This window comes from Anarhichas minor, unplaced genomic scaffold (genome assembly GCF_050575085.1).
Source record: "Anarhichas minor isolate MPS153535 unplaced genomic scaffold, ASM5057508v1 ptg000092l, whole genome shotgun sequence".
NCBI lineage: Eukaryota > Metazoa > Chordata > Actinopteri > Perciformes > Anarhichadidae > Anarhichas > Anarhichas minor.
The window spans coordinates 165,001-185,000 of record NW_027466538.1 but is presented as its reverse complement, the minus strand read 5'-3'; the positions used below and the strand labels follow the sequence as shown (position 1 = coordinate 185,000).

Here is a 20,000-nt window from a genome sequence, read left to right as displayed (position 1 = left end):
TATTATTGGAATGTTAATTAATGAACTGGTTTAGTTTCGTTAACGTTTTAAAATTGACCTACTGTTGTAGGTTTTAAAGAACTATGTGTTGGAGACAAACTTGCTTACGGCCATACCTCTCTGTTCGCTCCCGATCTCGTCCGATCTCGGAAGATAAGCAGAGTCGGGCCTGGTTAGTACTTGAATGGGAGACCGCCTGGGAATACCAGGTGCTGTAAGTTTTTTCACTTCTCTCTCCAAAAGGCAGAGGACACTGCTGCTTTTTCACTTGAGAAATATGTGAGAAAAAGGCAAGATTGAAGAAGAAATGTATACAAAGATGTGGGTCACGGTAAAAAGGGAAACAGAATCAATCAATATATCAATATTTTCTTATAATTGGAATGTTAATTAACGAACTGGTTTAGTTTCGTTAACGTTTTAAAATTGACCTACTGTTGTAGGTTTTAAAGAACTATGTGTTGGAGACAAACTTGCTTACGGCCATACCTCTCTGTTCGCGCCCGATCTCGTCCGATCTCGGAAGCTAAGCAGAGTCGGGCCTGGTTAGTACTTGAATGGGAGACCGCCTGGGAATACCAGGTGCTGTAAGTTTTTTCACTTCTCTCTCCAAAAGGCAGAGGACACTGCTGCTTTTTCACTTGAGAAATATGTGAGAAAAAGGCAAGATTGAAGAAGAAATGTATACAAAGATGTGGGTCACGGTAAAAAGGGAAACAGAATCAATCAATATATCAATATTTTCTTATTATTGGAATGTTAATTAACGAACTGGTTTAGTTTCGTTAACGTTTTAAAATTGACCTACTGTTGTAGGTTTTAAAGAACTATGTGTTGGAGACAAACTTGCTTACGGCCATACCTCTCTGTTCGCGCCCGATCTCGTCCGATCTCGGAAGCTAAGCAGAGTCGGGCCTGGTTAGTACTTGAATGGGAGACCGCCTGGGAATACCAGGTGCTGTAAGTTTTTTCACTTCTCTCTCCAAAAGGCAGAGGACACTGCTGCTTTTTCACTTGAGAAATATGTGAGAAAAAGGCAAGATTGAAGAAGAGATGCATACAAAGATGTGGGTAACGGTAAAAAGGGAAACAGAATCAATCAATATATCAATATTTTCTTATTATTGGAATGTTAATTAATGAACTGGTTTAGTTTCGTTAACGTTTTAAAATTGACCTACTGTTGTAGGTTTTAAAGAACTATGTGTTGGAGACAAACTTGCTTACGGCCATACCTCTCTGTTCGCTCCCGATCTCGTCCGATCTCGGAAGATAAGCAGAGTCGGGCCTGGTTAGTACTTGAATGGGAGACCGCCTGGGAATACCAGGTGCTGTAAGTTTTTTCACTTCTCTCTCCAAAAGGCAGAGGACACTGCTGCTTTTTCACTTGAGAAATATGTGAGAAAAAGGCAAGATTGAAGAAGAGATGCATACAAAGATGTGGGTAACGGTAAAAAGGGAAACAGAATCAATCAATATATCAATATTTTCTTATTATTGGAATGTTAATTAATGAACTGGTTTAGTTTCGTTAACGTTTTAAAATTGACCTACTGTTGTAGGTTTTAAAGAACTATGTGTTGGAGACAAACTTGCTTACGGCCATACCTCTCTGTTCGCTCCCGATCTCGTCCGATCTCGGAAGATAAGCAGAGTCGGGCCTGGTTAGTACTTGATTGGGAGACCGCCTGGGAATACCAGGTGCTGTAAGTTTTTTCACTTCTCTCTCCAAAAGGCAGAGGACACTGCTGCTTTTTCACTTGAGAAATATGTGAGAAAAAGGCAAGATTGAAGAAGAGATGCATACAAAGATGTGGGTAACGGTAAAAAGGGAAACAGAATCAATCAATATATCAATATTTTCTTATTATTGGAATGTTAATTAATGAACTGGTTTAGTTTCGTTAACGTTTTAAAATTGACCTACTGTTGTAGGTTTTAAAGAACTATGTGTTGGAGACAAACTTGCTTACGGCCATACCTCTCTGTTCGCTCCCGATCTCGTCCGATCTCGGAAGATAAGCAGAGTCGGGCCTGGTTAGTACTTGAATGGGAGACCGCCTGGGAATACCAGGTGCTGTAAGTTTTTTCACTTCTCTCTCCAAAAGGCAGAGGACACTGCTGCTTTTTCACTTGAGAAATATGTGAGAAAAAGGCAAGATTGAAGAAGAGATGCATACAAAGATGTGGGTAACGGTAAAAAGGGAAACAGAATCAATCAATATATCAATATTTTCTTATTATTGGAATGTTAATTAATGAACTGGTTTAGTTTCGTTAACGTTTTAAAATTGACCTACTGTTGTAGGTTTTAAAGAACTATGTGTTGGAGACAAACTTGCTTACGGCCATACCTCTCTGTTCGCTCCCGATCTCGTCCGATCTCGGAAGATAAGCAGAGTCGGGCCTGGGAATACCAGGTGCTGTAAGTTTTTTCACTTCTCTCTCCAAAAGGCAGAGGACACTGCTGCTTTTTCACTTGAGAAATATGAGAAACAGGCAAGATTGAAGAAGAGATGCATACAAAGATGTGGGTAACGGTAAAAAGGGAAACAGAATCAATCAATATATCAATATTTTCTTATTATTGGAATGTTAATTAATGAACTGGTTTAGTTTCGTTAACGTTTTAAAATTGACCTACTGTTGTAGGTTTTAAAGAACTATGTGTTGGAGACAAACTTGCTTACGGCCATACCTCTCTGATCCCACGAGAGCACGTTGAGATCACGCGTGAGTTTGGTGAACCAGGAAGGCCTACGTGGCATATGGTGGAGGTAGTTTTTCCTCCTCTCCTTTTTTCTTTCCTTTTTGGTATTTTCCATGCGGAAAAAGACTAAGTTAGTTTAGTTTATTTTTGTTTCCCCCAACTCACTGTGTTGGGGGACGCTTCTGGTTTTTCATCCCCCTAAATAGGGGCGTTTTTTGTTTACAACATGACGGACCTAAATGACAAGCAGACTCGGAACGGAGAAACGACAATTCAAACGGACAATGGACTAAAAAAGGATGATTTAATGATAGTTGAAAATGAAGACAGAGGGAGAAATAACATGAAGCTAACGCTGAGTGTGGAGCTGGAGGGTGCAGAAGATATAAGTGCAATGCAGCTTATGAAATGCGTGAGAGAGCTGTGCGGAGGTCTGATGGCGTGCCGCTGTATTGGAGATAAGAAGTATGAGCTAACAATGAGCCATATTAAAGGGAAGGAGAAACTTTTGGAAGGTTTCAAGATCGGGGAGACCAGAGTCCACGCCAGGGAGCTGAACAATGACGAGCTGGTGGTGTCCTTCCTAAACCTGCCATACTACACGGAGGAGAGAGAGATCCTGGACAAGCTGGAGTGCTGGGGAGTGTCGGCGGCCTCCACGATCAGGAGGAGGATGTGGCCCGGAAACAAGGTAGCAGATGGAACAATGTTCTTAAAAGTAAAATTTAATGACCAGGTCCAGTCCCTGCCGTATTCAACGAAATTCAGTACGGCGCTAGGAGCAGAATATTTCCGGGTTTTACATGACAAACAGACTAAAGTATGTAGGATGTGTATACAGCCGGGGCATATACTTAGGGATTGCCCGGACTTTCTGTGCCACAAGTGTGGGGTGCAAGGGCATTTTGCCAGAGAGTGTGTAAAGGGGAAAAAAAAATGCAGTCTATGTTATAATAATATGGAGGAATGTGTGTGCAATATAAGCGGAAATGAAGAGGAAAGCACAACAAATGATATAAGTGGAAAAGAAACCGAAGGAGAAGAGAGAGGGGATGGTGATGAGAGTGGAGAGAGCGTAATGTCAGACGAGAGTGACGGAGAAATGGCCACAGAGGCAGATGTAAGTGTGGACTTAGCGGTGGGTAAGGGCGGTGCAGGCGAGCTGAATAAAATACCGGGTCCAAGCCCTGGGGAAAAGGAGAAAGCAAAGCTGAAAAGTAATACAGCTGGGAAAAAGGGGAAAGAGCTCGAAAAAAGGGCTGAAATCCCGGAAAACCCTCCTAATGCTGAGCTAATAAGACTTGGGACCGCACCCGACACTGCGGCCACACCAGAGCCTGAGAGGAGGCAGGTGGAAACCTCAAATACGCTCTCCCAGACAGTAGATGGATCGGATTCGGACATGGACATCACAAAAGTTAATGAAGTTAGGAAAAGGCAAAATGATTGGCAAGTGAAAAATAAATCAAAGAAAACCAAAGGGAAAAAATAATAAATGAGAGCTTTCCTCTTTATGATGCTTTTTACGGCCACCTTCCAAATAACCTCACTAAATGTGAATGGACTGAGGAATAAAAATAAAATGCATTCAATCTTAAACCACTTAAAAACAGAAATAATATGTCTACAAGAGACAAGATGGGATGAGAACTACAAAAATCAAGATTTAAAACAGTGGGAGGGTGATGTATATATAAATAATGGGACCAGTAAGTCGTGTGGTGTGGCAGTGTTAATGAAAAAAAATACTTTTAATAATATAAAAGTATTTTATAAAGATGAAGAAGGAAGGATAATAATAATAGATTTTGAGAATAATGGGATAATTTATAGATTAATAAATATATATGCACCAAACAATGAATGCAAAAGAATAGATTTTTTTAAGGAAATAGGAAATGAATGTAATATAAATACAATAATTATGGGTGACTTTAATGTGGCCTTAGATGAAAAGGATGTATCAAAGAATAACACGTTTAAAAATGATGCAAGTAGAAGGATAATAAAGAAGATAATGATACAAAATAATATGATAGACATATTTAGTGTTTTTAACAGAGGGAAAAATGGCTTCTCAAGGAGGCAAACGGTGAAAGGAAAATTAAAACAATCCCGAATTGAACTTTGCTTGGCAGCTTCAAGTATAGTAAAGCAAGTAACAGACTTTAAATATGAATTCAATACCTGGAGCGACCATGCGTATATGCGACTGTCAGTGGGAAAAATAAAACAAAAAAAGGGAGGAGGCATATGGTGCCTAAACACTAGTATACTAGAGGAACCAGAATTAAAAATAAGATTAGAGAAATTACTAAGAAATGTTGATGGAGATTTAGACTATGTAGATGATGTGTGTGATTTTTGGGAAGACGCAAAGGAAAAAATAAAAAAAATATGTATAAAACACAGCAAAACAAAGAACTGGGAAGAAAAAAAGGAAGAAAGGGATTTAAGTGAACTTCTGCAAAAAGAGGTAACAGAATGTGAAATAAATCCAAATCATAACTGTGAAAGATTTAAAATATATGAAGAAAAATTAAAAGAAATTGAAAGGAAAAGATGATAGGGGCAATGGTTCGAAGCAGAGCAAAGCATACAATAGAAGGAGAGAGATGTACGGCGTTCTTTCTGGGCTTAGAAAAAATAAATCTAAAAAGAACATATATAGATCAAATTGAAAATACGGAAGGGGAAATGATTGAAGAACAAGAAGAAATAAAGATGGAAATACAAGACTTCTATCAAAAACTATTTTCAAAGGGAAGAAATGATGATGAAGAAGAAAACAATAATGTAATAAATAGCATAAGTGTAAAACTAGAAGAGAATAATAAAAATTGGTGTGACATGCCAATAGCCAGGGAAGAAATAGAGATGGCAATAGACGGACTAAATAACAATAAAAGTCCGGGGGCGGACGGCCTACCAGCAGAGTTTTATAAACAGTATAAAAAACATATGATACCGATCTTATCCAAACTCTTTCAAATAATGGGAAAAGAACAAAAAACACCGGCCTCTTTCGCTGAGGGAATAATAACAATCATTTTCAAAAACAAGGGGAGTAAGACAAAATTAAGTAACTACAGACCAATCAGTTTATTAAACACAGACTATAAAATATTGACAAAAACACTTGCAAACAGATTAAAACAGGTAATCAGCACATTAATAGGACCAACACAAACATATAGTATACCGGGTAGAGACATAGGAGACTCAATAAACACAGTCAGAGATACAGTTAGAACTATGGGAAAAGAAGGAGGATAATGCTAGGAGTGGACCTGGAGAAGGCATTCGATAGAGTGAGTCATGATTTTCTTTGGGAAATATTGGGAAAGTTTGGATTTGGTGAAGTATTTATTAATTGGATAAAACTATTATATAAAGGGGCAGAAAGCAAAATCAAATTTAATGGAAGCCTGACAGGAAGTATAAGGGTCGAAAGATCAGTTAGGCAGGGATGCCCGCTGTCGGCTCTACTGTACAGTCTGATAGCGGAGCCAATAGCAAATATGATATTAAATGATAAAACAATAAATGGGATAGTAACACCAACAGGAAATGAAATAAAAATAGTTCAATATGCGGACGACATAAATATATTTGTTAAAACAAAGGAAAATATAGAAAAAATTATTGAGATATTAAATAAATATGAGAAAGCTTCGGGTGCAAAAGTAAATCAAAATAAATCGGAAATAATGTTTTTTAATAGGGATGAGGCACTAAATAATTCCTGGGGTTATAATATAATGAAACAGGAAAGAAAGATCTTAGGAATTTATATAGGAAAGGATGAAAACGAGGCCAGGGACAAGACATGGAGAGAGGTTTTAGGGAAAACAAAAAGAACTTTAAATCTATGGTGTGCACGAGGACTCAACGTGAAAGGAAAGGTAATCATAACAAATGTCCTAATACTGTCCAAAATAAATCACATTTTGGGGTCTTGTGAGATGCCAGAGTGGGCTCTAAATTCGCTAAATAGCGTGATTTCCTCATTTCTTTGGAGAGGAAAGGGAAATGCGATAGCTCGCAAGACATTAATTGCTAACAAAAGGGAGGGAGGCTTAAGTCTAATTGATATAAGTGCAAAAAGAGACGCACTGAGGGTGAAATTGATAGGTAGATTTTTAGATCCGGAGAGGCAGCTGCCCTGGAAGGATTACCTGACGGGCCGCCTAGCAGAGTACGGCGAGAGAAGCATGTACAATTTGTACGCTTTCTCTCCCAGAAATGTCAGGGAGGCCCTGACGGGGTTCTACAGGGAAGTGCTGGAGGCATGGGATAAGATTTTGCCCTACCTCAGACCTGACTGCAATAAAAAGGTGCATGTGATGAGATTACCTTTTCTCTCAACACCGTTCGTCACGTCGGGGGGGAGGCCTCTGGTGAGCTGCCACCTTGGTGAAGCGGGGTTAACCACTATTGGGAAGGTGGTTAATAAAGAGGGGTTTTTCGACATAGAGAAAACGGTGCGAGGCTTAAAAAAAGCTGGGAGAAAATATAAAATCAAACAAATAAAAGAAATGGGAGAAAAAATAAATGAATGCATAACTCAAGAGTGGAAAGAGTTGTGGAGGGAAAATGTTTTGATGCAGGACGAGGCTGTAAATCTCTTTCTGTGCTTTGAGGGTAAAATAACCCCGGTCCCACAAATAAAAACAAAAATAATATATGACATCCTCATTAGAAAAATAATAACAAAACCAGCATCGGAAAAAGTATGGGAAGGAATATTCCCCAAACAACAAATAAAAAGAATATGGAGAAATGCAGATATCCCACTAATCCCACCGGCAATTTTCAACACGGATTTCAAAATAAGGCACAGAAGGATATTTACAAGCATCGTCCTGCATCAAATCCATAAAGAGAAATTTAAGAGGGAATGTGCAATATGTAGAAAAGAAAATGAGAACTTTGAGCACCTAGTGCTGCACTGTCCGGGTCTCCTTCCTTTTAGGGAATATGTGAGAAATCTACTATATAAACACTGTAGAATAAAGGCTGAACTGGACTTAGAATGGGACTGGACCTGGTTGTTTGGCGTGCCCAAAAGAATGAAGGAAGCAGACAGTGTTTTAATCAACACTATGCTGGCCTTTGCAAGACATATAAGCATACTGAGAAGAAACAAGATGCTTTTTGAGGAAAAAGACATGGACTTGGAAATAATATTTGGAGTGTGTGTGAAAGCACACTGCAAATTATTGTATGAACATAAAAAGGACTTTTTCCTGGGGAATTTTACAAAGAAAAACACCATATGTCAGATTACAGAGGACTGCCTTATTTTTGGATTCTGATCTTTGCTTTGTGGGAATTGTGTGTATGGGTACTTTTTGAGTTATTATAAAGTGTTTGAGGATTGGTTAAAGAGGGTTATGTTTTTGTTTGGATGGGGGATTCTGTTATAACAGAGTTTTCTCTTTCGTAATTACGAGTAAATTGTGAAAATATTGATTATTATTGTTGGGTGGTTTGTTTTGCGGTATCTTGTCTGTTTGTTTTTGCTTTTGTTGTGTTTCTGCCAAGTAGATCTTTATTTTTTTTTTTTCTTTTATTTATGGGGTTCAATTTAATTTTTTATGATTTTTTGGTTTTCGCTAGTCTTAGTGTTTGGTATACTGAAAGCACTTAATGTGTGTTTTTGTTGTAAATATTATGGATATTGAAAAGAATATTTTGTGAAATTGTTATTTTTTGATAATAAAAAGATAAAAAAAAAAATCTCTTCCTAGAGCCAGAGTGCATTGTGGGTCACACAGCTCCAGGTGTTCCTCAGACGAGGCATACTTGTTTTTCTGCTCCGGCTTTTCTCTCTACTTTACTCGTTTTCTTACATGCCCTGAGTGGTTTTTTTGTCAATTGTTTGATTTGTTCGTTCCAGTACCCCCGACAGTGTTTCACTGTTCGGGGGGAAGTGTCTAATTCCGTCGTTTTGTCGTGGTTTTCCCTCTTTTTACAATTGTTTGTAGAAGAGCGTTTTTTTTCCCCTCCCCCCATGATGATTGCCTCACCTGTGTACCAAACCCTGCATGGAACAACGACGATGAACACGGACACCCCTGGTATGATTGACAAAGACGGTACGACCCTGCATGGCCTAATGACAACCCAAACGGATACCCCCTTACCGATGGCGAAAGATGGCGTGACACGGATTGGATTACCGACTACGAGTAAAGAGATGCCCACACGGGCGATAGAGAGAAGAGAGGCCCCGGCTGAAGCTGTGGTGAATAACCTGGTGGTTGCTGTGAGGAACGAGCAGGAAAATGCAGCAAGGAAAGCTGCGGAGAAGGTGAGGAGTACGAGTGATTTAAAGAGACTGACAGTAAATGTGGAGCTGGAGGGAGGAGACAATATGACTGCTATGGGTCTGATCACACAGATCCAGAAACAGTGCGGGGCTCTAATGGCGTGCAGAGCTGTCTCACCAAGGAAGTACGAACTGACTATGGCTGATTTTGCGGCAAAAGACAAATTAATGGAGGGCTTCAGGGTGGGAGACACGCGGGTACATGCAAGCGAACTGATGAACAATGAGCTGGTGGTGTCTTTCCTGAACTTGCCTTTTTATATAACGGACGAAAGTATCCTGGCTAAATTGGCCAGCTGGGGGGTAACGGCAATTTCTGCCATACGGAGGAGAGTGTGGCCCGGCTCACGTGTGACGGACGGTACTAGATACCTGAGAGTGAGGTTTACAGAGCGCGTGCAGTCCCTGCCCTATTCCACAAAATTCGAGACTGCAGTGGGATCAGAGTATTTCAGGGTACTGCATGATGGGCAGGCTAAGATATGTAGGGGCTGCATGCAGCCGGGCCACATTCTAAGAGAATGCCCGGAGTTTCGGTGCCACAAGTGTGGCGAACAAGGGCACATTGCCAGAGAGTGTGCATCAAAGGGGAAGAAATGCAAACGATGTAACAAAATACCTGAACTCTGTATGTGTGTGGGGGAGCTGGTGACAGAGGAGGCAAAGGGGACGGAGGAGGAGGAGCTGATTGACCTGAACAGCTCTGCAGATTCCTCCGGCCCCGGGGGAGAAGACGAGGAGCAGGCCCAGATGGATGAGGAGGAGGCGGGGACCAGCTGCAACGTACAGCCGGTGCCGGAGATAGACCTGCTGACAGGGGGGGAGCTGACGGGCCCTAGTACCGGGCTGACACCTGGGCAGGTGGGCAGAGCAGCCGTGGAGCCAGGGACGGTGGCGAGGTCAGGGGCAGACTGAAGGAGTGGAGAGGACGGCGGCGACGACAGCGATGCCAAACCGGGAGAGTGTCGAGGCAGGCGTGACGGAGATGGGCGCAGAAGGAGCAGTGCTGGAGCCAGTGGCCGCAGCCGTGCAGACAATGATGCTGGAAGCGCTGACGACAACAACGACGCAGACGAAGCAGAGGGGCCGGCTGCAGTCCGCATCGCGGCCGAACAACCGGGTCCTGACGGCGATGGAGGAGAGCCAGAGACTGGGCACCACGGCAAAGGGCAAGCGAGTGTCGAGGGTGGCGGGCTCGGCGGCCATGACCTGAGAGAGGATGGCAGTAATAAGGGAGCACGGAGTTCCTCTGGAGACGGTCAGCACGAGCAGAAGAGGAGGGGGGGGGCTCCCCCTCACCGCCTGCAGAGCCACCTTCGGGCTCGGATGACGAATATCAACCGGAAAAGACCACGCTGAGGAGGCCCAGTGCGGCTGCTAAAAACGCAAGTAGAAGGCCGAAGGGATTATATAGGGGCAAATATTGATGTGGGCTAAAATATTCCCTGTCTGCACTTGCGTGACTGCTCTCATGGCGCTATCCTCCCTCTCTCTAGTCTCGCTTAATGTTAATGGGTGCAGGAGCCAGGACAAAATAGAGGCAGTGCTAGCAAAATGTAAGTCCTCAGACATTGTATGTTTGCAAGAAACTGGCTGGGACACGGAAGTGCTTAAGAGAGTTAAAAAACGGTGGAGAGGGGAGATATACTCCCAGGTGAGAACTGGGAGAGCGCGCGGGGTGGCAGTATTAATGAGTGCGAGGCTAAAAGGATTTCACAAGGCTATTTACAACGCACCTGATGGAAGGTGCATTGGCATTGAAGTGCTCTACAAAACCGAGCTGATAAGGGTTTTTAACATACACGCGCCAAACATTGAGGAGGAGAGGAGGGGGTTCTTTAAAACACTGAATAAGTGGGTGACAAATAAAACTGTGGTGCTGGGAGATTTCAACATCACGCTCACCAGCAGTGACAACTCACACGATAAATTCAGGTGCGACACGAGCAGAAATGCTCTGAAAGAACTAATGACTCTGAAGAACTTAGTAGATGTTTGGCGCGTTTTTAATCCCGGTGTAAGAGCCTATTCGCGGCGGCAGGTGGTCTTGGGGGTACTGAAACAGTCCCGAATAGACTTGATCCTGGCAGCTGCAGGGATGATTAAGGAGGTGGAAAATATAAAATACACCTTCAACGCATGGAGCGATCATGCGTTGCTGGAAGTGAACTTGGGGACTGTAAAGGGGAAGAAAGGCAGGGGAACTTGGTGCCTGAACAACAGCCTTTTAGAGGATAAAATATATCGGAATAAAATGACAAAAATTATAAAACAGTGTGCACAGGATATCCAGGTTGTGGAGGATAAACTGATATATTGGGAGGATATAAAAATAAAAATGAAAAAATGTACTATAAGATACAGTAGGGAAAAAAGAGGGGAGGAAAAACGTGAAGAGAACAGTACGAATGCACTGTTAAATATTGAAATTGGAGAAATGGAAAAGAATAAGACGCACGGTAGTGAAAACTATGAGGTTTTAAAAAATATGTTAGCAGGTTTTGAAACAAAGCGGTGCAAAGGTGCTGCAATTAGGAGCCGCGCACAATACTTACTGGAGGGTGAGAGGAGCACTGCATTCTTCCTGGGGCTGGAGAGAGTGGCTCAGGAAAACCAGCATATTGCGGAACTGAAAAGAGAGGATGGTAAGCTGGTGAGTGGGAGCAGTGAATTGTTAACTGTGGCGCATGGTTTTTATAGCACTTTGTACAAAAAACAGAACCCTGGGAAGGTGCAGATCGAAATTATGACCAGCCAAATTAAAAAACAGATTAGCGTTGCTGAGAAGCAAGCGTGTGAGCTCCCACTCACTGAGCAAGAGATCATAGTGGCAATAAAAAGCTTGAAAAACAACAAGAGCCCAGGTGCGGACGGACTCACAGCGGAGTTCTATGCGGGTTTTTCGGAGCTACTCTCTCCAATCTTATTACAAGTCTTTGAGGACATGGCCGGGAAGGATGCAGTCTCCGATCACTTTTCGGAGGGAGTAATCACCCTGATTTTTAAAAAAAAAGGGGCAAAGGAGAGTCTGGGGAACTATAGACCGATCAGCCTGTTGAACCTGGACTACAAAGTCCTAGCTAAAGTCCTGGCCAGCAGGCTGAAAGGGGTGTTAAATAAAATTGTGTCAACAACACAGGTGTATAGTATACCGGGTAGGGATATAAACAATAACATAATAGCAGTAAAAAACCTAGTAAATAAAATGAATAAAGAGGGTGGGATTTTGTTAGGGATTGATTTAGAAAAAGCATTTGACCGGGTGGAGCATAGTTTTTTGTGGGAGGTATTACATAGATTTGGGTTTGGGGATAATTTTATAAACTGGATTAAACTTATGTACAAACAGGCTAAGAGTAGGATAAAAATAAACGGGTACTTAACTGAATGGGTAAATTTGGAAAGATCAATTAGACAGGGGTGCCCCCTGTCGGCAATGTTATATAGCCTAGTGGCAGAGCCACTAGCACTCAGCATCACCACGGATGCTGAGATTGTGGGTGTTGAAACTGAGAGAAAGAATGAAGTAAAAATAATTCCTCCCCTCCAATCAAAAGTACAAACCATTTGATATTCTTTTCAACAAAACAATCAGGGGAGAGCGCGAACGCAGTCCCCCACTACCAGAAATGATGCAGTCGAGATTCCCACATTTGGGGAATTCGCAGTGGTCAGAACAACCGGAGTGCAATGGCTGGGCCTCGCCCTGGGTGAACCACCTTCTTGATCATGGTATCTCCCCTGCCAGGTAAGTATGAGTTGGAAGAGACAGAGACAGGGGCGGCATTCCCAGATGCAGTACTCCGGATGACGGTTCCCAGATGGCATAATCCCAGAGTGCAGTCCTTTAGCATTAAGCTTAGGCTGGGAGCACAGCGATGTTCCACGAGGGGCGTCAGCAAGGAATAAACAAGGCCTTTGTTTGACACAAGCCCCAGCCTTGAAGACAGACAGCGAATGAGATCCTCGTCGTTCATTAAAGTGTGAAGCTAATCAACAGACTGATCCATTTGGATTGGTGTTTGGTTGTCCACAAGGCATTTGAGGAGTGCACCGTTCCCGGCAATGCTGCAATACCGGGTCAATGCGTGGAGTGAACGGAGCAAGCCCCTTTTTCATCTCCCGATGCTAAAAATCTGCTTAATACGTTATCCTCATATAGAGGACATATCAGATATTAAACTGATAAGAACAGATACTACACTTGATCTTAGCCAAAAAGCCGAGAAGCGATGAGCCCCAACTGTTTGCTTCCTGAGTCACCCTCCTGACACGTTTCACCCTTGTCATGGTGCAGTTCTTTCCAAGGGACATAGCAGTGGCTGCTGCTTTGGCACACCCATCCAAGCACTCCATGGTCAAGCACCGTGGTCTCGTTAAGGACAGCTTTCTTTCTTTTCACAAGTGTACAAGGCTCAGCCAAATGGCAAAGCCTGCTAAAAATAGGTTGAATTCATTGGTGTTCCTCTCCACGGAAGTCTTTAGTAAAAGGCGAAAGACTTGTGCGTTATGAAGAGAAACCAAAGTAAGTACAGCAACATTGTCAAGAACAGCCAAAGTCCCTAGTTGCCCAAGTCAAAACGCTCATGGTAAGCCTGAGTTCACGTGCCCTGTTCCAAATCTGAAGCCACACCCATTCCCATACCCCTGCCCACATCTGAAAGAGGGCAATATTCTCCATAGTACTATTTCCTCCCCTCCAATCAAAAGTACAAACCACTTGATATTCTTTTCAACAAAACAATCAGGGGAGAGCGCGAACGCAGTCCCCCACTACCAGAAATGATGCAGTCGAGATTCCCACATTTGGGGAATTCGCAGTGGTCAGAACAACCGGAGTGCAATGGCTGGGCCTCGCCCTGGGTGAACCACCTTCTTGATCATGGTATCTCCCCTGCCAGGTAAGTATGAGTTGGAAGAGACAGAGACAGGGGCGGCATTCCCAGATGCAGTACTCCGGATGACGGTTCCCAGATGGCAGTCCTTTAGCATTAAGCTCAGGCTGGGAGCACAGCGATGTTCCACGAGGGGCGTCAGTAAGGAATAAACAAGGCCTTTGTTTGACACAAGCCCCAGCCTTGAAGACAGACAGCGAATGAGATCCTCGTCGTTCATTAAAGTGTGAAGCTAATCAACAGACTGATCCATTTGGATTGGTGTTTGGTTGTCCACAAGGCATTTGAGGAGTGCACCGTTCCCGGCAATGCTGCAATACCGGGTCAATGCGTGGAGTGAACGGAGCAAGCCCCTTCTTCATCTCCCGATGCTAAAAATCTGCTTAATACGTTATCCTCATATAGAGGACATAACAGATATTAAACTGATAAGAACAGATTTGTTTTTTTATTTTTATTTTTTTTTTTTTTTTTTTTTTATTATCAAAATTCTGTACACAAATCATACAATTTCAAACATACAAACTTCACATGTTTTGCATCATGCAACTTAATTATATTTCACAGTTACATGTCAGTAACCAGCATTTGTCAATACACAAAAAAACACAAAATACACTTATGCAATGTCTTCAGGATTCACCATCCCCACCCAAAACCTCCTTTCCACCTTTCCAAGGCAGCATGCTTCCCCCACTTCCTGATGTCCCGTTCAATCCTCCCCTTTATATCTAATTCCACTCTCTTTAACACCCCCTCCAAGCGACTTTCCCTGTTTTTTCCCACCAGGTCTTGCCTAGCCACCCACAAACTCCTCTTAACCAGGCTTATAATTAGCCACGTAAGGAAATGTTTACTCCCCAAACCTCCCCCTTCTACCACCCTAGTCCATGTCAATTTAAACCCAGGGTCTAACCTCCCCAGCCATGTCGCTGCTCTACTCCACACAATACTAGCAAAGGGACAGTCCCACATGACATGCCTGACAGTTTCTTCCCCCATACAGCCTTCCCTCGGGCACACAGGGGATCTTGCTAAACTATGCCGGTACATTACATCTCGCACTGGCAGACATTTGTGAAGGCATAGCCAATTGAGATCTTTGAGACCATTGTCCAGCCCCCGTGGCTGTATCCCCTTCCAAATACTCTTCGGGATCCCAACCACTGCCGGTGCGATCACTCTCTGTCTGACAACTTTATAAAGGAATTTGTGGTTCAGTCTGACACTGGTTTCTGAGGCCTCGGGATGGGCCCGCAGCCACCTGGCTGCGTACTGGTAATGCCATGGCTGTTGCTCCACCCGGGGCCCTAAATTGTTCCAGACCAACACGCGCCTGGCCTGATAGGAAAAATAGAGCATCAGGAAGTGTCCTGATGGGTGTACGACTGGAGTTGACATCTCCCTCCACAAAAAAGAAACAAATATGCAGTCTAGCTTCAACGGGAGGTGTGGGACATCTCTTCCCCCTGCTTCAATCCCTGCCAGCATGCGGGCCCTCGCCACATACTCATATCTCCCTCCCCACAAGAAAGTGAACACGAGGCGCATAATAGGTCTCCTCATACTGACTGGCATTGGGTATATGTATGCCAAGTACACAAGAGATGGCATAATATCTACCTTCAGAACCAGTACTTTCCCTATCAAAGTCAGGCCCCTGCTCTTCCAGAGAGCAAACTTCTTCTGGACTGCCATAAAGCGCCTAGTCCAGTTGGCCGTGGCACTATGGGCTGTCTCAAAGCTGACCCCTAGTACCTTCAGCGGTCCCATGCAGAGCGTCAGCCCCCCTGGTACCTCCGTCCTTTCTTTCCAGCGCCCAAAGAACTTCACAGAAGACTTGGCACAATTAAGTTTAGCACTAGCCACCTTACCAAAGCTCTGGAAAATTTCCAAGGCTCGAAGAAGGCATGTGTCGGTGTCCAGCAGCAGTGTGGTGTCATCTGCGTACTGAGACAGTTTAACTCGTAAGCCCCCACTGCCAGGTAGCAGGAAACCTCTCACACCCGGATCAGCCCGAATGGCTGCCGCCAGGGGCTCCATGTAAAGGATGTAAAGCAGTGGTGAAAGCGGACACCCCTGTCTTACCCCTGAGTGCAAACTAAAAATGTCTCCTAGGTGGCCGTTAACTGAAACCATGCTCCCTACACCTGTGTACAATATGCGTAACCATCCCATAAAAGCCTGACTGAAGCCTAACCTCTGCAAAACTCTAAACATAAAACCCCAATGAACCCTGTCAAAAGCTTTTGCCTGGTCGAGACCAACCACCATCAGTGGCAGGTGCCGGTCTTCCGCCCACGCGACAGCGTCCCGAATGAGCTGTAGATTCCATCTCACTGAGCGCCCCGCTACCCCACATGTTTGGTCCACATGGACCACATGAGGAAGTGCTATGCCTAGACGATCCGCTAGGACCTTTGCCAGGAGTTTGTAGTCAACACACAGCATGGTCAGTGGTCGCCAGTTCCCTAGGTCGGCACGATCCCCCTTCTTATAAAGAAGTGAGATAACTCCGGTGGCCGCAGAACCTCCCATTGTACCTGTGCGGAGTATTGCGGACAACACCTCCAACACTACCGGCCCAAGTACATCCCAGAACTTGAGATAAAACTCTGCTGGGAGCCCATCGATGCCAGGCACCTTCCGCCTCTTCATTCTCTGGAGGGCCCACTCAATCTCTATTAGGGTGAGCGGGGCCTCCAAAGCCTGTACTATGTCCTTCGGCACCCGCTGGGTCAGAAAATCCAGGAATACCTCTCCTCCTCCTACCTCTATGTCTTTCTCCCTAAACCTTGTGCGATAGTAGTCCGTGGCAGCCTGCACCATCTCTACCCCTTCTGACACCACCCTGCCCTGCTTGTCCATTAACCCGGTCACTACCTGTTTTGCCCTATCAGCCCGTACTGAGCTGAAGAAAGCAGCGGAACACGTCTCGAACTCCTCACGGAATGTTTCACGTGATCGCAACAGGTATGCCCTGGCCTTACCCTCATATACGTCCCTAAGCTGTGCTTTAAGGGAGTCACAAGCCTGCTGATTTATAATGCCGCCCCAGTTTCCCCCGGCGTACTCACGTTCGAGAAGGTGCTGAAGGCGAAACACCTCCCTCCTCGCCATACTCGCCTTCCTTTTACAATACTTTAAACAAAAAAATTGTATCCGCTTTTTAGCAACCTCCCACCACTCAATTACTCCGGAACACAATGACCTTAGTCCTTCCAGGCCTTTGAAAAATGAACGGAAATGTTGGTTGAAAACCTCCTCCTCCAGGATGCTGACGTTAAGGTGCCAGTACCCAGTTCCAAACACTGGCACATCTGAGTGCACTTCCAATAGCAGCCCGTCATGATCTGAGAAGAACACAGGGAGCAGTCTGCCTGCCAATAGCCTGAAAGACTTGGAAAGAAAAACATAATCCAAACATTTAACGATGCCCCTAGAGTTGCGCCATGTGGGACCTGTTACCTGTGGCCTGACCTCCCTCGCCCCATCTACCAGGCCATGTTTAGCCATGAGGTTGGAAATAAACCCATCGCTGGTATCTCCCCCCTTGCCCAACTCAACATTAAAATCACCCCCTATCACTACCTGCCTACTGGTGGCCAGGTGCGGCTCCAATTGACCAGCCATCTCTTGCCTTTCTGTTGGAGTTTGTGCTCCATAGACCACAATAACCCTAAGCTTGACTGTCCCCCATGTGATGTCTGCGCCCATTATCCTCCCCTGGACAATAACAAAGGAAGACTCCACCTTGATCTCTTGAAACCCAAATAAAATCCCAACCCCAGTAGAGTGGACCCCCCCTACGCTCCAAACTGAGTCCCCTTTTGTCCACTCCCTCGAAAAAATCCCCACGTCCCCCCCATCCCGTAAATGTACCTCCTGCAAAAAACAAAAGGCAACCTGGTGCGACTCCACAAAATTAAAAACAACCCTTCTTTTAACTGGGTCCCTCATTCCCCTTGCGTTTATAGTGAGAACCTTAAAAAAACCCATTGTGCATCTTAAATAAAGATTCCTATTGCTGGTTCCCACTACCCTAAAGGTATACATTCTCTTTATCCATCTCGTCAGCCCAGGAAAACGGCACTGCGTTTGGCGACGTTGTTGGTCTGTTAAGCCCCTCATAAGCGTCCTCCCCTAAGGGGGACGACAGCATGAGCAGGCCTGGGGGAAGATCGAAGCTCAGGCCTAAACCGTCTGTTAGTATGGCAGCTGCTTCTCCCAATGACTGCTCACCCATCTCCCCTCCCACCTCTTGACCCGTATCCCCATCCTTCTGCTCCTGGGCCCCTCCTTCCTCCACTTTATCAGCGGCTCTCTTATGCTGACCTGTTCCCCCTCCCCTCCCCCCCTCAATCCCACCCTTGTTGGTCTGTCCCCCCTTTGACTTTTTGCTCCGTACCCCCTCCCCACTCTCTCCAAGCTCTGTCGAGAGTCCTGTTCCGAATGCCTGCGACCCTTTCCGTGCCCCTTGCTTTCATTTGGAGGGAGCAGGATCGGAAGTGAGGACAGGAAACTCGTCCATAATGTCTGTGGATGCCTTGGCCATTCCGTCTGTTCCGGCGGTGCCCTCATCCCGGGGCGCTGCCTCCCCTTTACTCCCCAACACGTCAGCTCCGGAGCCCTCCTGTACCGTCCTCTCCCCGTCATTCTGTGTGGCTCCCCTACTCGGCTCGCCAGCCTCAGTCGGTTTGGCAGCCTCCGCAAAAGTTTTCTTGCGGCCAGGACAACCTCGGTACAGGTGGTCAGTTCCACCGCATCCATGGCACGTCCTTGGCTCTGTGCAGTCCTTGGCGGAATGCCCTGCTTGCCCACAGAAACGGCATCTTGTTTCCCCACAGCCTGCCTCTGAATGTCCTGACTGTCTGCACTTCCTGCAGAAAGCAGGTTGCCGTGGGTAAAATAGATACCCACGATCTCCACCAAGGCTGAAGAAGGCAGGTGGATGTTTCAGGCCTCCTGGACCTTCTGCGTCATGATACAGCAGTACCTGGAACTGGCGCCGTCCAGTCCAAAACCCCAGGGTGTCCTTTATATGCCTTGCAGCCGTCACCACCTCTCCATACTGCCCCAGGAATGCAGCTAGTGCTGAGTCATTAACAAAGGGGTTGTACATATGCACAGTTATTGTTCTGAAATTAGGTCTGTCCAGGTTCAGTACTCTGTAGCCGGCTAGCGGCCTTACCCCTGCCTCTGCTCGGCAAATTTCAGCCACACTCCGGTAGATCTCCTCGGTCCTCAGTGTAACGTCGAACGCCTTCTCCTGCTGGTTCCACTGGATGCAGTGCACCTCCTCCACCTTCAGTTGTAGCTGCCCAATTATGACTTGCCTGCCAAAGAACTCTCTGGACTGCAGTTTGTAGTCTTCCGTGGTTGCCTGGAATCGTAGCGTGTGTCTCAGCCCGACCCTTGGGATCGACTGCTCTTTTTGGCCCCTTGCGGCCATTGCTGTCTCGTTGTTAGCTCTCTCTGTGCTGTATTTTTCCGCAACACCACTTGATCTTAGCCAAAAGGCCGAGAAGCGATGAGCCCCAACTATTTGCTTCCTGAGTCACCCTCCTGACACGTTTCACCCTTGTCATGGTGCAGTTCTTTCCAAGGGACATAGCAGTGGCTGCTGCTTTGGCACACCCATCCAAGAACTCCATGGTCAAGCACCGTGGTCTAGTTAAGGACAGCTTTCTTTCTTTTCACAAGTGTACAAGGCTCAGCCAAATGGCAAAGCCTGCTAAAAATAGGTTGAATTCATTGGTATTACTCTCCACGGAAGTCTTTAGTAAAAGGCGAAAGACTTGTGCGTTATGAAGAGAAACCAAAGTAAGTACAGCAACATTGTCAAGAACAGCCGAAGTCCCTAGTTGTCCAAGTCAAAACGCTCATGGTAAGCCTGAGTTCACGTGCCCTGTTCCAAATCTGAAGCCACACCCATTCCCATACCCCTGCCCACATCTGAAAGGGGGCAATATTCTCCATAGTACTATTTCCTCCCCTCCAATCAAAAGTACAAACCACTTGATATTCTTTTAAACAAAACAATCAGGGGAGAGCGCGAACG

At 45.0% G+C, this 20,000-nt stretch overlaps 12 non-coding genes and 1 pseudogene across 12 annotated transcripts in view; 6 read left to right on the top strand and 7 right to left on the bottom strand.

Moving 5' to 3' along the window:
- The first annotated feature begins 102 nt into the window (after window positions 1–102).
- Window positions 103–221, top strand: LOC142939136 (5S ribosomal RNA). The gene has a single exon (XR_012949907.1). It is a non-coding gene; the product is annotated as a 5S ribosomal RNA (ribosomal RNA).
- Window positions 222–475: 254 nt separating this feature from the next.
- On the top strand, window positions 476–594 carry LOC142939120 (5S ribosomal RNA). The gene has a single exon (XR_012949891.1). It is a non-coding gene; the product is annotated as a 5S ribosomal RNA (ribosomal RNA).
- Window positions 595–848: 254 nt separating this feature from the next.
- Window positions 849–967, top strand: LOC142939119 (5S ribosomal RNA). Its single transcript, XR_012949890.1, has one exon. It is a non-coding gene; the product is annotated as a 5S ribosomal RNA (ribosomal RNA).
- A 254-nt stretch (window positions 968–1,221) lies between these two features.
- LOC142939135 (5S ribosomal RNA) lies at window positions 1,222–1,340 on the top strand. Its single transcript, XR_012949906.1, has one exon. It is a non-coding gene; the product is annotated as a 5S ribosomal RNA (ribosomal RNA).
- A 254-nt stretch (window positions 1,341–1,594) lies between these two features.
- LOC142939021 (5S ribosomal RNA) lies at window positions 1,595–1,713 on the top strand. Its single transcript, XR_012949820.1, has one exon. It is a non-coding gene; the product is annotated as a 5S ribosomal RNA (ribosomal RNA).
- Window positions 1,714–1,967: 254 nt separating this feature from the next.
- LOC142939134 (5S ribosomal RNA) lies at window positions 1,968–2,086 on the top strand. The gene has a single exon (XR_012949905.1). It is a non-coding gene; the product is annotated as a 5S ribosomal RNA (ribosomal RNA).
- Window positions 2,087–12,636: 10,550 nt separating this feature from the next.
- LOC142939092 (U1 spliceosomal RNA) lies at window positions 12,637–12,800 on the bottom strand. The gene has a single exon (XR_012949866.1). It is a non-coding gene; the product is annotated as a U1 spliceosomal RNA (small nuclear RNA).
- A 287-nt stretch (window positions 12,801–13,087) lies between these two features.
- Window positions 13,088–13,278, bottom strand: LOC142939095 (U2 spliceosomal RNA). Its single transcript, XR_012949869.1, has one exon. It is a non-coding gene; the product is annotated as a U2 spliceosomal RNA (small nuclear RNA).
- A 178-nt stretch (window positions 13,279–13,456) lies between these two features.
- On the bottom strand, window positions 13,457–13,573 carry LOC142939099 (U5 spliceosomal RNA). The gene has a single exon (XR_012949870.1). It is a non-coding gene; the product is annotated as a U5 spliceosomal RNA (small nuclear RNA).
- Window positions 13,574–13,789: 216 nt separating this feature from the next.
- LOC142939091 (U1 spliceosomal RNA) lies at window positions 13,790–13,953 on the bottom strand. Its single transcript, XR_012949865.1, has one exon. It is a non-coding gene; the product is annotated as a U1 spliceosomal RNA (small nuclear RNA).
- A 272-nt stretch (window positions 13,954–14,225) lies between these two features.
- On the bottom strand, window positions 14,226–14,434 carry LOC142939097 (U2 spliceosomal RNA; annotated as a pseudogene).
- A 5,215-nt stretch (window positions 14,435–19,649) lies between these two features.
- LOC142939100 (U5 spliceosomal RNA) lies at window positions 19,650–19,766 on the bottom strand. Its single transcript, XR_012949871.1, has one exon. It is a non-coding gene; the product is annotated as a U5 spliceosomal RNA (small nuclear RNA).
- Window positions 19,767–19,982: 216 nt separating this feature from the next.
- Window positions 19,983–20,000, bottom strand: part of LOC142939094 (U1 spliceosomal RNA) — a 164-nt gene continuing 146 nt past the window's right edge. Inside the window, exon 1 of the small nuclear RNA XR_012949868.1 lies at window positions 19,983–20,000. This exon is cut by the window's right edge and continues 146 nt beyond it. This is a non-coding gene — a small nuclear RNA (U1 spliceosomal RNA).